General features: G+C 43.7%; 1 non-coding gene across 1 annotated transcript; it reads left to right on the top strand.

The window, feature by feature from the left end:
• Positions 1 to 6,575: 6,575 nt before the first annotated feature.
• Positions 6,576 to 15,525, top strand: LOC102375718. Its single transcript, XR_003095426.1, has 3 exons — positions 6,576 to 6,791; positions 11,076 to 11,138; positions 13,304 to 15,525. It is a non-coding gene; the product is annotated as an uncharacterized LOC102375718 (transcript).
• Positions 15,526 to 15,942: the final 417 nt, after the last annotated feature.

The following is a 15,942-nucleotide window of genomic DNA, read 5'->3' as shown; positions in this document are numbered from 1 at the left end:
GTGCAGCTGAGCCCCCGACACTCTGGCTGGGCTTGTCCTGTCCCGAGCAGCACATGGCTCTGCCATCACTTCTGCTGGCCGGTGCAGACCTGGTCAGGCTCCTCCCATCCCCAACAGTGTGTGGGAAGCTGGCTTCACAGCCACATGCTGCTCTGGATGGGACGGACCCAGCTGGGTTTGCATTGCCCAGGAAAGTCAGCATGCAGCTGAAGTCAGCTTCCCACATTCTGCTGGGGCGGGTTGAGCCCAGTTGGGTCAGCAATGGCTAGCAGAAGCGGCAGTGAAGCCTCCTGCCTTTTGGGACCAGCTGGCACAGGTAGGGGGAAAGTGCAGCAGCACCTGGGGAAGCCACCACTTGATAGGGGACGGGATGGGCTGGCTGGGCCGCACCAGGGAGGGAAAGCTGTGGCTGAGCCCCCTGTGGCTCAGGACAGGAGGGGTCCTACAGCACTGGAGGGTGCTGTGCTGGTGAGGGGACCTGGGCCTGAGCTGGCTTCTGCTGTGCCTGGGCTGGGATGGGTCAGGACCAGGTCATGCTGGCACCAGTGATGGGTGGGGGGGTTGGCCAGCTTTTGATGCCTGGGGCCTGATGGGGTAGGATGGGTCCTTGCTTGTGGGAGGGGCCTGGTGACCAGTACTGGTCAGGGGAAGAGAAGCTGGGCTACATTCTGCTGTCCTGCAGGTAAGGAGGGGCTGAGCTGGGTCCTGCCCCACAGGTGAGGAGAAGGGCAGGCTGGGCTGGTTTCTGCTGCACTGTGGGGTGCTAGCCCCCACTTTGAAGCTAGGAACGCTTGCGGGGAGGGGATAGGTCTGGCCATGAGGTCCTGACCTTATAGCCGGGAACCAGGTGCTGCCAGGCTGGCCCTGGCTGGCTCCTTGCCCTACATGCAAGTCCAGGCTTGCAGGTGACAACTGCCTGCTACAGCCAGAACAGGACAGGTAGGGTAGGTACATTGGCCCAGTGCTCCTAGTGCAGTTACTGGCACACCTACCAACTTCCCCCAATCACCTAGGCGGCTGTTATAACATCCCTAATCTTAACACTCTACAGAAGAATAATTTGGATATGAGCACATCAAAAAAGAAGAAAGTAGATACTGAATATCAAATTTTCAACAAGGAATGGACCTCTAAATATTTTTTTACTGAAGTAGGTGGAAAAGCTGTGTGCTTAATTTGCAAAGGAAGTGTGGTTGTATTCAAAGAATACAATTTGAATCAGCATTCTGAGACAAAGCATGCATCCAAATATGAAAAACTGTCAGCCCAAGAAAAAGCAAAGAAAGCAGAGGAGATGGTTGCTGAAATGTAGAAAGAGCAAAGTTTTTCACAAAAGCATTGGCAGCATAGGACAGAATTATGAGAACCAGTTATGAGGTTGCATACATAATCACCAAGAGGAGCAAACCATTCTCTGATGGAGAGTTTGTAAAGAAATGTGTACTCAAGTTTGCTGCAAATTTGTGCCCAGACAAGAAAAAGCAGTTTGAGAATGCTAGTTTGTCAAGGGTGTACTTGGCAGCCTTGTTGGTCTGAGACAAAAAGACACACAAAAAACTAGAACTCGTGGTTCCAGAATGATACCTTTTTACCATCTTGTACCATCTACACTTTTCCCAGAGCCTGACGAAGGGACTTTGATCCCGAAAGCTTGCAGAAAAGGACAATTTTCTTGCCATTTTCCAGTTGATCTAATAATAGGTATCATTTTGGAACCACGAGTTCTAGTTTTTTGTATGTCAGTTTGTCAAGGCACACTGTTGTGAGACGTATCGAAGATATCTCTGAGAACCTGCACCAGCAATTGAAAAGTAAGGTAAATGATTTCTCATACTTTGCATTGGCACTCAATGACAGTTGTGATGTCAAAGACACAGCCCAGTTGTTGATTTTCATTCAAGGAATCACTGAAAATTTTGAGCTTTCAGAAGAATTGGCATCAATGCAGTCAATGAAAGACACAACAACTGGAAAAGATTTATTGGACTTAGTAAATCAATGTGTGTCAAAATTGGGAATGGACTGGAAAAAATTGGTGTGACCGCTGATGGAAGCCCAAACTTAACAGGCAAACATGTTGGATTGCTCAAAAGAATTCAAGATCAAGTCAAAGAAACAAATCCAGAACAGAAAATTACTTTTTTACACTGTATCATGCATCAAGAGGCCCTCTGTAAAAATGTTCTAAAACTAAGCACGGTTGTGGACATGGTTACAAAAGTGGTCAACTACATTAGAGCAAGAGGATTAAATCATAGGCAATTTGTAACTCTGCTTGAGGAGTCTGAATCTGAGCACACAGATGTTCTGTATCATACCAATGTAAGATGACTCAGTTTGGATAATGTTTTGAAAACAGTGTGGGAACTGAGAGCTGAGATTGGTTCATTTTTCATAATTTTATGGTTTCACAGTTGGTAGGGTTGGAAGGGACCTGAGCAAGTTATCAAGTTCGACCCCCTGCCATGGGCAGAAAAGAATACTGGGTCAAACAACCCTGGCTAGGTGATTATCTAGCCTCCTTTTGAAGACCCCAGGGTAGGAGCGAGCACTAGTTCCCTTGGAAGTTGGTTCCAGATCCTAGCCGCCCTGACTGTGAAGTACTGCCTCCTGATGTCTAGCCTGAACCTACTCTCAGTCAACTTGTGGCCGTTGTTCTTAGTTACTCCTGGTACTGCTCAGGGAAAAAGGGTCTCTCTCATTCCCTGCTGGTCCCCCTTGGTAAGTTAACATGAAAGGAAACATGAACATGAAAGGAAAAGATTTGGATTTCCCACAGCTGAATGATGCAAATTGGCTCTCTGATTTTGCATTTGCCGTTGATGTCATGGGTTACATGAATGATCTGAATTCACGACTGCAAGGGAAGGGGCTTTTTGCTCATGAACTGCATTCCAGTGTCAAGTCATTTATGATGAAAGTACTCCTTTTCTCCCGTCAGACAGAAAACAAAGATTTTGGCCATTTTCCTGTATTGCAGCAGATTACTGTTTCTGATCAAAACCTAAAAAAAATATACATCACTACTAGTGCAGCTGCATGCTGAATTTTCTCAACGATTTGAAGATTTTCGAATAATAGAAAAAGACTGGTCTTTGGTCTCCTCACCTTTCACATTTACTGTTGACAGCACTCCATGTGACCTGCAACTTGAGCTTATTGATCTGCAGTGTGATGCACTGCTTGCAGAGCAATTCAAATCAGTTCCACTTCCTAGCTTTTATGCCTCTCTCAATGAACAGAAGTTTTCAAAGATCAAGGCTCATGCCCAAAAGACACTTATGCTGTTTGGATCAACCTACGTATGTGAGCAGACATTTTCTGTAATGAAAATCAACAAATCAAACCTTAGATCTTCAATTAGCAATGGCCACCTTGCAGCAGTGCTCCACATTGCAACAACATAGATGATGCCCGATTTTGATTTTCTGGTTAACACACATCAGAGGCTTCATTCTTCGCATTGAGTTCCTGTGTTTGTCTTTAAGTTAATCATTTAAGTTAAGTTATTTATATTATGGTTGCGTGCTTGTCATGTTGTTTTCAGGAGCGTTAAGTTAATCACTACTCAAATTATTTTTTTAAATAAAATTAAAATCTGTTATAGTAGATGTTTGATTGTTAGTATACAATATTTTATCTATACCTTTTTAAAATGACTTGTTCTGAAAGATTGTGTGTGTGCAGCCCTTGACTCAATTGGTTTGGCTCTGTTCTGGGGGAGGTCTGATGCCCCTGAAACCCCACTGCTGGGGCAGGAGGTTAGAAGAGTCACAACCCCTTCCTACCTGGTAAGTTGTGCCTGTCCCTCTTGGCCCATAGGGCAGAACTCTTGGGGCCCCAGGAGCAGGCCATGTACTGTGAGGATGGGCCCTGGTGTTGGGCAGTGTTTCCCAGTCAAGGGGTACACCTTCTAATGTCAGGGATCATGTGATGAGGGCAGGGGATTCTGGGACATATATGGCAAGCAGGGCAGTTTGGTGTTGGGTGGGCGAGTCTTATGACACAGACCATATGACAGGGTGTAACTTCCAGTTCCAAGGCCACCTCTCCAAAAGGAGTACTTCCAGGGGCAAGGGGGGACTTCCAGTGGCAATGATCAGGAGTCAGCATTCCTTAACAGGACCCATCGAGCTAAATGGATGTCATCCTCAACTTCAAAGGACCACCGTGATGATGATATTATCATAATATCAGCTAAAAGACTGTGTGTACTAGACAGAAATGCATCTCGTCTAGATGCAGAAATTTATTTATTTAAAAACAATATCTTGGAGGGGCTAATTTGCATAAACATTGCTAATGTTGAATTAGAGAATATATTTATTTTTTTCTGTCCTTTAGGGAGTCTAATTCAGAAAACTTTCAATGCTATCCCCTGGAAGTTTATTTATTGACTCAAAGACATCTCCTGGAAGTTTACCTAAACTCTTTCTACAAATATCTCTAAATGTTGTAACAAGTCAAAATCCAAACCCAGATTAATTCCACTTTCTAAATAGTCCGTTAATTTTTAACCTACCAAAAAATGCAAATGTCAGTTTGCTTTCTTTATCTTATTAATATAAATGGAAACAACTGGGACCTTCCACAGACCTACTCTCTCTTCTTTCCAAGACAGCAGTCTATCTGAGTAAGAGTTCACTATGCAAAAGATTGCTAGTGGAAAACAGATCAATTTTAAATTTTAACAGAAAATTGGAGCCCAGCAGGAGATATGCACTATGATCTCATTGGCATAATAATGTCAATGAAGAACATAGTGTTGTGCTTCTTAACAAGCAAAATCTTCCTTAGATAAAGTTACATGGTCAAAAAGTGGCTTTGATCATAAAATTTATTTTGTTCAGGAAACTGGCAGAAGCTGCAACATCAAGAAAACTTAGCCAGTATGAATTAAGTTAGTTTGTTGGAATGGCCAGGCTAGCAAACCATTTGTAGCATAGAAAATGTCCTGCCATGAAAGAAACTCAACTATTAAATATAGCACTGTATGTTTCAAAGTAGTTTTGACAGAGAAGCAGATTTTTTGTTGGTTCTCAATTAGATAATCTCTTGATGGGAACACACATCTCCAAGGAACATCTGACATTTACACTGGCTAAAAAGGGGGGGAAAATGGGCAAGATACCAGTTACAGCAGGAACGGGCAATTATTTTGGATGGAGGGCCGCTTACTGAGTTTTGGCAAGCCAACAAGGGCCACATGACAGGCAGCCAGGGTATAACAGGTGGCTGCTCTGGGCCAGGCTAAAATGTGGCCCGCACACCTGTTCCTGGGGCAACTGCCCACCTTCTCGCCTGCCATGCCTTGCTGTTAATTAATTGATTGATGTTAATTAGCAGGAGGCTGCCCTTGTGCTGCCCCACTGCCAGGGGGCGCTATCTGCGGCTCCATTTCCTCCCCTACACCGCAGTCCACACCTTGCCGATGGAATAGCTGTTATGTCTTGGCCTTATCACAATCAGGCCCCTCTTTGGGCCTTCTCAAGTGTTGCCCCCTCCTCTGGGGCTCGCCGCGCCCGCTCTGGGGCTTCTCAACAGTGACCCCTCCCTGGGGCTCGCCATGCCCGCACTAGGGCTTCTCAAATGCTCCTCTCTGGGGCTGGGGTCTATGTACCCCATACGCTGAGCCCCTACTGGCGCTGGGGTCCCCACGCTACTGTGGGTCCCCTATGAGGCCTCCTCCAACCCCTAATAGCCTCACCCAAACCACCGGTGTAACAACAAAACAAAACAGAAACTCAAGCCTCTTGGCTATAACCTAAACATAAGCCGCCTGGCTATAACAACATTGCTCAAGCAGCTTAGAGCTGCCATAAGCTATACCTGCGGTCAGGCTTCTTCCTGCATCCTGTCTTAGGGAAGCTCCTGCCTCTCTGGCTGCTGACAGGGAACTGCCTCTGGCCTCCTGTCTGTGCTTTATATAGGAGCCAGGCCCTGCCCCTTTCAGTCAGCTGACCTCCTGGTTGCCCTGGCAACCCACAGCTGGGCTCCTTATTCCCTGCTAGGGTTCTTCCCCTGGCAGTTTCCCCTCTCTAGGAGCAGGGCACCTCCGTGCTCTGTGACACAGGGGCAGATAAATATTAATTTTCTAAATTTTTTAGAGGCCCTGTGGACTGGATAGAATGGTCTGGTGGGTCATATCCGGCCAGTGGGCTGCATTTTGCCCACCCCTGAGTTATAGAGTGCTACAAACTCAAGTATCATAGGCGAAGTAGATCTTTTGGTGACTTCCAAAGATGCAAGTTCAGTACAGCACGAAGAGAAAGAAATGAAGAAGAGAAAAGAAAATGGCACCACTGAAATGAACCTAGCCTCCCAATAACTAACACTTGCTTCAGTGGTTTTCCACATCTTTACATCACATTTTTTTGTTCCACTAGGACAGTTCTTAGTTTTATTTACAAATATTTATAAATAAAAAGGGATTATAAATGAATAAATTCTGCTGATATAAAAATATCTAGGTGGATACACCCTCTCCTTGGGAAAAGTAAATAATATGCATTTTCCCTGCACACTTTCAGCACTGATTCATTCATTAGGCTCAAATGCTAAGCCCTCCAGCAGCTCCACCTAGTGAAACAATTTACCCAGTGGGCATTTGGAGGAGTCTGGCACATGAATAAAAACAGCATGACTTTGATTAGTTCTCTCAAAGTGTAAAACAAATTGCTTTGCTTACTTTTAAACTGAAGAGGATTGCCAGAAGGTAGCTAAAGCAATCATGTCAAGTAAAAGTTTTCAGGGAATCAAACAACAGGCAGAGGGAGCGGCACAAGATGCTGGTAAGAAACTTTAAATATATGCTTTTATTTGATTTAACGAATTGATTTAAAGAATGCTAATTTCTGCTTGTAGTCTATAGTTCCAAATGTTACTCCACTGAGGTCAGTAGTGTTACTTCAGATATTCCCTGGTGTAAATCAGAAACAAATAAGATCCTAAAATCTTTTTTTATTAATCTTTAGGTTGGGTTCATCGATTTTATTTTATAAAACAACAAGGATCCAATTACTTTATAGATGGTATTAGACAACCGTTAGTGGATATCACTCGAGACTAAATTTGATTTCTTTTAAATAGAACAAAATTTATTTTAGTGCTTATAAGAAAAGCTGTATTGACAGCATGGAAGACTGATATCATCTGTGCACAGATTAGAGCTTTCACCATATGAGATTTAAGCCTGTCTCATTGAGGTCAATGGGAGTTTTGCCTTTGACTTCAATGGGAACAGGATCCAATCTATGGGTCCTATTTAAACGAACTTGCCTATAATTCTCTATTTATGGAGATCATGATCCAGAGAGAATCATCTTTAGGACTAAAACTCTGTTCCTGCAGTGAGCTCAACATGAACGACCTTCTTAACCTTCTCATTGCAGTATTGGGAGGTAGTCCAAGCTCCATGCACACTAACATCATCTCATTCTAAAACTGCATTTTTCAAGCACTAGGGGCCTTATCCAAGGAATGACCTTTCATATTTACCAATTCCAAATACTTGAGCGTTTGTTTTAAAAACTTTGCTTACATATGTGCAACATAACCTTTTTCACACTCCGTAATGATCTCTAAATGGATCCTCTTAGGCTAGAAATAGACATCACCAAATGAAGTGGATCAGTGCTGTCCAGATGGGTCCTAGGAAAACTGATCCCTTCATTAGGTGACAAACACACTGCCCACTGTCCTGCCTGTTGAAGCTATAAGACAATGGGCAATGTTCTCTCCCAAGGCTTGAAGGGCAGGACTAGATTCTGCACACCCCAGGACTTCCTATGCAGGACTGGGTTCCATAAGCCCCCAAAATGCTTGACTGGCTTTCCCTGCTTACAAAGAGGCACCCCAGGGAATCTTGGGAGGCAAAATCCGTGAATAAGGCACTGCATTCATGAATGGCATCTGCGTTCATGAACACAGTGCCCCCAGTGGCTGGTGGGGGGAGGCATGGCTGTGCTGGCGATGGCGGGAGCCTGGCGGCGGCAAGTGCAAAGCTCCTAAGAAGCTCTTCAAGTGTATTTAAGATGTAGGTTCAGCATTCACGAATATTTGAAACCGTGAATAGCGACAGTTTCCTGTACCAACTTTGTCACAGCCACAAATTTTGAGCATTTGTGGTGCAACAGGAGTCATGAATGTCTGTTTGCTTGGCCTTTGTGGTGCCATAATTCTTTTTATAGCAGCACAGTAGCCATGAAAGATGACATCTATTTCTACTCTTTAAGAAACTATAATTTACCTGTGATAAGTGTATTTGAAACCTGGAAAACAGCAATGCTTTCCTGAATGTTAGTGTTTCTTGGTTAAAATGGACTATTTATAATCAATAAAATACTATGTGTATTTTTCTCTACTAGGAATGCCAGATTTTTCTGAATTTAAATAGAAAGCATGTACATGTTTTTATTATAAAGTGTATTTCCCATATTGCAATGCCTAATTGCAGTGGTGGCTATATTGCTATTGTGTATGAGAGGTTTATTTTTTCAATCTGAGATTAACATTTTTTTGAACAATCTTTGTATGATTTTATACCTCCTTAAAATATAGATTTTTAAAAATGTATTTATCCTCTGCAGAAGTTTCTGTAGTTTATCGTGAGGCTAGATGGACTTTTCAGCCAGTAGAAGATCTTCTGCTGGTAGGAAAAATATCTTGGATATAATCCAGGGCTCCAATCCTATACGCATTTGTACATGTAATTTAAATATGTGAGTAATCCCACTGACTTCAGTGGAATTAGTCTTGTGCCTAAAATTAAGCATATTTAAATCTCTTCTGCATTGGGACCAAATTTGTAAAATATATGCAAGCCAGATCAGTTTGATGTCTCCATATTTTACGTTTACATATTTTAGGAGCCTAGTTTCCAGAGATACTAATTTGGAATATCTCTCCTTGGATATTGTTCCAAATGCATTCAAAGATGTGTACAAATTAACATTTCCCCAAGTAATTTAACAACTGAGTTTGTTAACACAATTCATTAACATTATATTAAAACCATTGCTCTTAATATTACTTCTAAGTAATAATAAGAGAAGTGGTTTTAATCTGAAAACCGGTTATATAATCTGACATTGTTCTTTAAAGTATGTCCTCCTTTAGTACTATTGCTTTCATTTTTTCTTCCTTGCTCCTCCTAAGGCATGTCTATGTGAGCCCTGGAGACATTTACTGCATAGTTGACTAATTAACTGCACAGTAAACATCTCAGCATCTACACGTGCACCCCTATTAGGCTGCAGTAAACCAATTTACTCTGAAGCAGAATAGTACTTGTACTTACAAGTACTATCCTGTTGTAGAGTAAAAAACTCTGAAACAGTGCACGTGTAGACACTGGAGGGGCTGGCTGGGGCATAAGGGTGCTTCAATGAAGGGGCTGACTGCTGGCTAGGCCTGCCCTGAAGCTCCTTTGTGCCCCAGCCATCCCTCCAAAGTAGGCTGAGCCAGAGGCAGCAGTCCCAGACTGGCAGGCTGATCCCCAGGGTCCCCTGCCAGCCAGGGCTGCTCCAACCCAGCTCCACATGCTGTGCATGAATAAACTCTGGAACTCACTGCTCCAGAGTTAATTGCTCCCAGCTGCAAGTTCAAACAGCATGCCCAGGAGCAATTAACACCACAGCAATGAGCTCCAAAGCTTATTCATGCGCAATAATAGCACATGTATACACAGCTCTGTATGGGTTAAATCTAATTTGCTGATGACTTAAAATTAGATTTAGATGCGTCAGTGCTAATCTTAAATCTCAGGCAAATCTACCCCGACTTTGACTTTTATATATGGATATTCTAACACAGTCTTTCTTTTAGGCTCCTCCTACTTATTGGAGGCTTTATTTAGGTGCCCAGTTAAGTTATGGTGTCTTTGTGCTGTTTTGATAGTCTTGAAAATTCCAGTCAGTAAAATGTTCTTCCTGCAAGATTCTTCCATGTGAATAAATCTGTGTTTCATGATACATTAATCAGAGTTTTCCAATGAAATTAACTTGAAATCAGTGTGGGTCATATACTGATACAAGGCATTTCACTCAAGAGATAGAAATTTCTATTGCTGTATATACAGACATTCGATTCAGAAGAGATTAGGAAGTAAATATAATTTAATCACAGCTTTAGATTTTCCCCTTAAAGGCTCTTTCCACTGTACTACAACGATTCCTATTGCCAAAAGTATTTACCACTTTTTTAAAAAGGTACCTCCACAAACATTATGTATTTTCACAGAATTCTTGTCACTAATATGGCAAGTTATTTAGCCAAGAGCGCTGAAAGAAAACTGTGTTTTGTAAACTGCTTATAACTTTTATTTTAAACTACTAGTTACAGGGACATTCCTATACAACTTTCCCATATATTTTTGTTGAATTGTATTTTAACTCCTTTTCCTCTAGAATCTTTGGGGAAAATGCTCCTTTTCATCTCCTAGTTTAGCTTTCCTTCCATCCTGAAAGGAGGCCCAGAAGCCTTTCAAAGCCATTTTGCCCCAGATGGTAACAAGTCAGATAATAAAACACCTTCAAAAGAATAAATTAAAACACATAAATAAAAATCATACTGAAATTAGCAATGTGCAGCTGCACTTCAAAATTCCAACATGCTGCTAATCATATCATTTTACCTTCTTATTAGTAACATGCTCTGTGTTTTATAAAATTAATTTCATAGCAAAGTATACTGACAGTGGGTCAGTATACTTTGTGGTGTATACAGTATACAGTGGTGTCTCTTGATACTGGGGGGGCACCAGTGGCCGATTGCTGACCGGAGGGAGCGGGGAATCCCCCAGTGACCAATCACCACCGCCGGCATAAGTGCCAGCAGCAAAATCTGGAAGTGTCGCCAGCAGTTCTCTCGGCGCCCCCACAATCTCAGGGGGGGCACTGGCCATTGCCCCCCACTCTCCGGCTGGTGAGGGCCAATCTCGGGGGGGGCACGTGCCCCCCTATACCCACCCTATGCTTTGTCTATGCATAGCAGTTAATGGAGATGAAGGGAAAGGAATGTAGGAAAGCATAAAGCTTGAGCAACAAAGTAAAATACAATGTCTTTTCTAACCACAGCAAATACACTGGGCCAAGCTGCACAGGATGCAGTGAATCAAGCTACCAACGCAAGTCAAAAAGGTATGAGAATGTCTTTTCAATATGAGCAATACTGAGAATAAAAGGAAAACAAGGAAAGGACATAAGCATTTAATGAAAACTAGTACAATGAACTTAAGGTCAGGTTCTAATGTTCTTCCTTCATTTCTATTTGGTACTTTCTTAGGCAAGGCTCCCACTAATTTAGTGAGAGGCAAGAATTTCAGTATTCGCTCCTTAGTGACTGTATACAGTAAAAGCTTTGTTATCCAGCATTCATGGGGGATGGGGGGTGCCGGATAACAAAATATGCCGGTTAACTGAGAGGCCCGAACAGGCGTCTTTGCCTGTTCGGGCTGCTGCCTCTCCCACTGCATCCAGGGCATTGCCGCCCCTCCCTCCACATCACCACCCCTCCTGCGGGCCCCAAGGGACAGGGAGGCAGGCCCCACACATGCTGCTTTGCCCCAGACCATGGGGGCTTGGCGAAACCGGAAATGCCATGGTGGGTACTTCCAATTTCAGTTTTACCTTACAAGCCGGCATGCCAGTTAATAGAGCATGCCAGCTTGTAAGGTGCCAGATAACACATCTTTTACTGTATATATGTTTGCTAGTAGAACAAGTCAGATCAAGTGACCCTTTTTTCATGGCTTACACATTTCATATTGTGCCCAGGTTTCATCACCGATCACAGTGATACAATCCAAATGTTGCCCCTTCTTTCTTAGAGAGTAAGCAAGCAGGTAAAGCATCTTGATTTCTCCAGCTCTGAGGGCAGGAGTCCATAATAATGCTAACCCTGGCTTCATCACACGGAGCTCAAGGTGTCTGCTAATGTTGTTAATTATTAAATGGCAGTAGAACTATTGTGAAGAGTAGAAGTAATTTCTTTCTGGTGACAAGAACTGTCAACCTTGACAAAGAAAGAAGTAAAAACCTCACTGAATGTTAAATAGATTGTATGAATAAAGGAAGAATTAGAATTGTCAGGGTATAAAAGGTCAACTGAAAATCTCAAGCTAATAGGTCTCTTGAGCAGGCAAATTCCCACTGGGGGTTGGGACAACATAGAGAGAATGTGGCAAAACTATCAAAATATGACCACCAGTGGGACAGCAGCAATGTTAGTAAAAGGAGGAAAGAAAAAGACACCCCTCTTACTGCTGCTGTTAAATCTCTGCTTGCCAAAACACCTCCCCCCCGCCACTCACTGCTTACACTGTACTTCACTTAATGGCAGGAAGCCAGCTGTTTTGTTCCTGCAACTTCTCACAGCATAAGCTCATTGCATGCTGTAGGTGGTAATTCACTACACATACACTTGCTGGGTAAGAGGAAGAAGCTTACTGTACTTATCAGCGCCATTACCCTCTCCATCAGCACCTAACATACACCCATCAGCCATCACAATCAGCTACCAGACACTGCCACACTATTCATCCCACCAACCTACACCATAGCTAACATCCAATCCTAGAACCCATAAGCACCCTGAAGGCACCTCCACCCAACAGTTCCTAGCCTCTCTCTCTCTCTCTCATCACCAGGGCCCAGTTTAAACTGCAGGCCCAGCTCACAGTTCCTTGCAGCAGCTCCTTTAATTTTGGAGTTCCCTCCATGCATCCCCCTCCCCCACCACCGCTGCTTGGCAGAGGGGCCCCATTCACCCTGCTGCTCGCCATTTGTTCCTGAGGGCTGCGAGGCAAAAACCATGCTTTAAAATATGCCACGGTTTTTGCCTCCCATTCGGTCAGCAGCAAGCAGAGGCAAAAACTGTAGCATGTTTAAAACCACAGTCTTCACCTTCCGGCCATCAGGAGCGAGCAGCAAGTGGTGTGGCTGACTGGGCCCCTCTGTCAATAAGTGATAGGGGGGCACATGTGGAACTACAGGATTAAAGGAGATGCCACGCCATGAGCTGGGCCTGCAATTTGAACCAAGCTCTACTCATCACTCACCAGCATCACTTCTAAACACGAACAAGTACCAGAGAGAAGCCTTTTTTCATTAATATAAGCTGCTGGTGCATGGTGTGAAGTAGTAAACATGAGCACAAGGATATACTGAATAATATATAGTTAGGCATAACAAACATGGGGATACAGTCTTTCACCTTCCCTTTCCATAGTAACTATTTGTGTGTACTTGGATGTATAGACGCAGCATTAATGTGAGCATTTATGTGAGCTTCTTTCCTTTTTCAGCAATGGATCACGTTTGCAAGACAGCTCAAGATGGTGCTGAGAAAGCAACTGCTCAAGCAACTGAAGCAATGTCTGCCTTTGGAAAAAAATGTTCATTTAAGAAATGATGTAATATAAGCAAAAGATATCAGCTATTGTAAAACCTATGTTTGCTCTACTGTTCAAAGTTTGTGTTGAAAAATGAAAATTATTTGAGATTATGGATAATTTAGACTGTTTAAACTTAATTAAAAAGCATCATGCAGAATGCCCCACTCTAACATTTAAAAATAATCCTGTGTATTATATTCATAATCTCTTATTCAATAGGGATCATTAAAGTTCTAATATGACTTAAGGATTTGTCTCCTTCTTATGGCAGTGTAAAACTTGTTACTTTGTAAATTGAATAAAAATAGTAATACTTATATAACTGATGAAACTACTAATATTTGTGTCAATACATAGGACAGCAAAACAGCCCCACTATGAAATTCATCTTCATTCCCCAGCCAAAAATAAACTTTTGTTACATTTAAAGTCAACTGTTCATTTATTCTAATATTTTTCATATAATGGAATAAAGCAAGGAAAAAATACATGATTTCTTTTCCAACATTTTCTGTATGCACAGAAATTAATTATGCAAAGCACCAAGCATGACCAACTTGTAGCATGCAAGCCACAAATGGCATGGGCAGCCTCTGTGTTTGGCTCTTGGTAGACTGGGGAGCGGACAGGAGGCAGAAAACAGAGCAGCCAATCAGGCTGGGGAAGGGGATTGGAGTGGTACACCTGCCAAAAAGGTTAGCCCCCAATGCTTTACACACCAAACGATCTCCAGGTATTTCACAAATATCTCTGACCATAGCCCAAAGTCCACTGAGGCCAATAACCCCTGTGTGAAATAGCCAACTACTGAGTCCATTCTACTGTTAGATAAATTAAGACACAAGGGACCTGCCCCCAAGGGAGTGAGTGGTGCTGCCTGGGTTGCGCCAGCCAATCACTGAGCCTGGCACCACCCGCAGGGGATGGGGCCCTGTCTGCTGCAAGTGGTGCTTCTGTGCACTGAGCCCAACCATGCCAGCTGATCCTGGTGCCACTCGCAGGAGATGGGACATGGTAGCACCACTCACTGAGGATGGGGTTGGACTTGGTGCTTGGCTGGCATGGCCCAGGCAGCACTGCTAGCAGGGGATGGGGGCATGCCAGCCGAGCACCAAACCCATCCCTGTCCCCGTCCCTGTCCCCTGTGAGTGGTGATGGGCTTGGCGCTGAGCTGACATGCCCTCATCCCCTGCGAGCGGTGCTTACTGGGCTGCTCCAGCTGAGCACCTGAGCTCAGTGCTGCTCACAGGCTATGGGGCTGGGCTCAGCACTCAGCAGTGCTGCCCGCAGGGGATGTGTTAGTGCCAGCCAAGCCCGTCCCTGTCCCCTGCGAGCGGTACTGTAGAACGTGTCCCCCCTCCCAGGTGCCTGACCCACAGTGAGGGCATGCAGGGGCTGGTATAAGTCAACCCCATATTTCTGATCCAAAAAATTAGGTCAACTTACACACCAGATCTATGAAATTTCTAACTTTTTGGATCAGAAAAATGGGGTCGACTTATACACTGTGTCAACCTATACATCATGAAATACAGTAATTCACTCTGCCGTAGGAGAGTACTGTCTGACACAAGTACTATCCTATGGCACACTTATTTACCCCACGGCAACGCATGTGTGGACAGTGACTGGGGCTGGTTGGGGCCTGAGGATGCTACAGTGCAGGGGCTGCCTGTTGGCTAGCCTCACACTATAGCAACCTCATGTCCCAGCCAGTCCCTCCATAGCATGTTGAACCAGGTCAAAGCAGCTTCAGGTTGGCAGATTGACCTCTGGGGCCACCTATCAGCCAGGGCTACGCCTCCCCAGCTAAACATGCTGTGCCCAGGAGCAATAAACCCTGGCATGAACAGTGCTGGAGTTTATTCGGGTGCATTAATTACGCATGTAGATTTGCCCAATGAAAGCAGAGTTAGACTCCTTATCTTGAGATGAATGTACAATAACAACTTTGAAAATATGTATGAACAATCAGTTCCAGTGACACAATGTCAGAAAGACTTAAAACCCTCCTGCCTTCACCCTCTTCTAATTTCTAAGGAACTTCCTCCAGAAAAGCCTGACTAAACATGCTTAAAGTTAACTATGCTTGCTTTTTCAGACCATGATGGAAGTGAATTTGAGAGCCTTGGGCTCCCCTCCAAGCTAACCTTGTCAAGCTAACAGTCAAGACCATTTGTACCCAAGGTACAAATGGTCTTGACTGCAGCTAAGTTCCTGACAGCTAGGAACTGTCAGCTTCAGAATCTCATTCATTCTCAAAAATTGATCAGGACGGTGCAGAAGAAAGCAGCATTCCCAGCTGCACAAATCAAAAGCTTAAAGAACCTTACAAACCAAAACTATTACCCTGAACTGAACTTAGAAAAATAATGAAAACTAGTAGAGTCTGTGGAGCACAAGAGTAATATGCTGTCAGCATGAAATTTTGTGGACATCTGCATTATGCATGAACTGAAGTTTTTGAGTAGTGTTCAAGGGCAACCCTGAGTACAGTCCTTGGCAGTAATCCCATGTGGAAGTTACATAGGTACTGTTGTCTGGGACAG

Source organism: Alligator sinensis, unplaced genomic scaffold, assembly GCF_000455745.1.
Source record: "Alligator sinensis unplaced genomic scaffold, ASM45574v1 scaffold374_1, whole genome shotgun sequence".
In the NCBI taxonomy this organism is placed as follows: Eukaryota; Metazoa; Chordata; order Crocodylia; family Alligatoridae; genus Alligator; species Alligator sinensis.
Note: the sequence above shows the minus strand (reverse complement) of the source record. Positions and strands in the feature narration are given on the sequence as shown.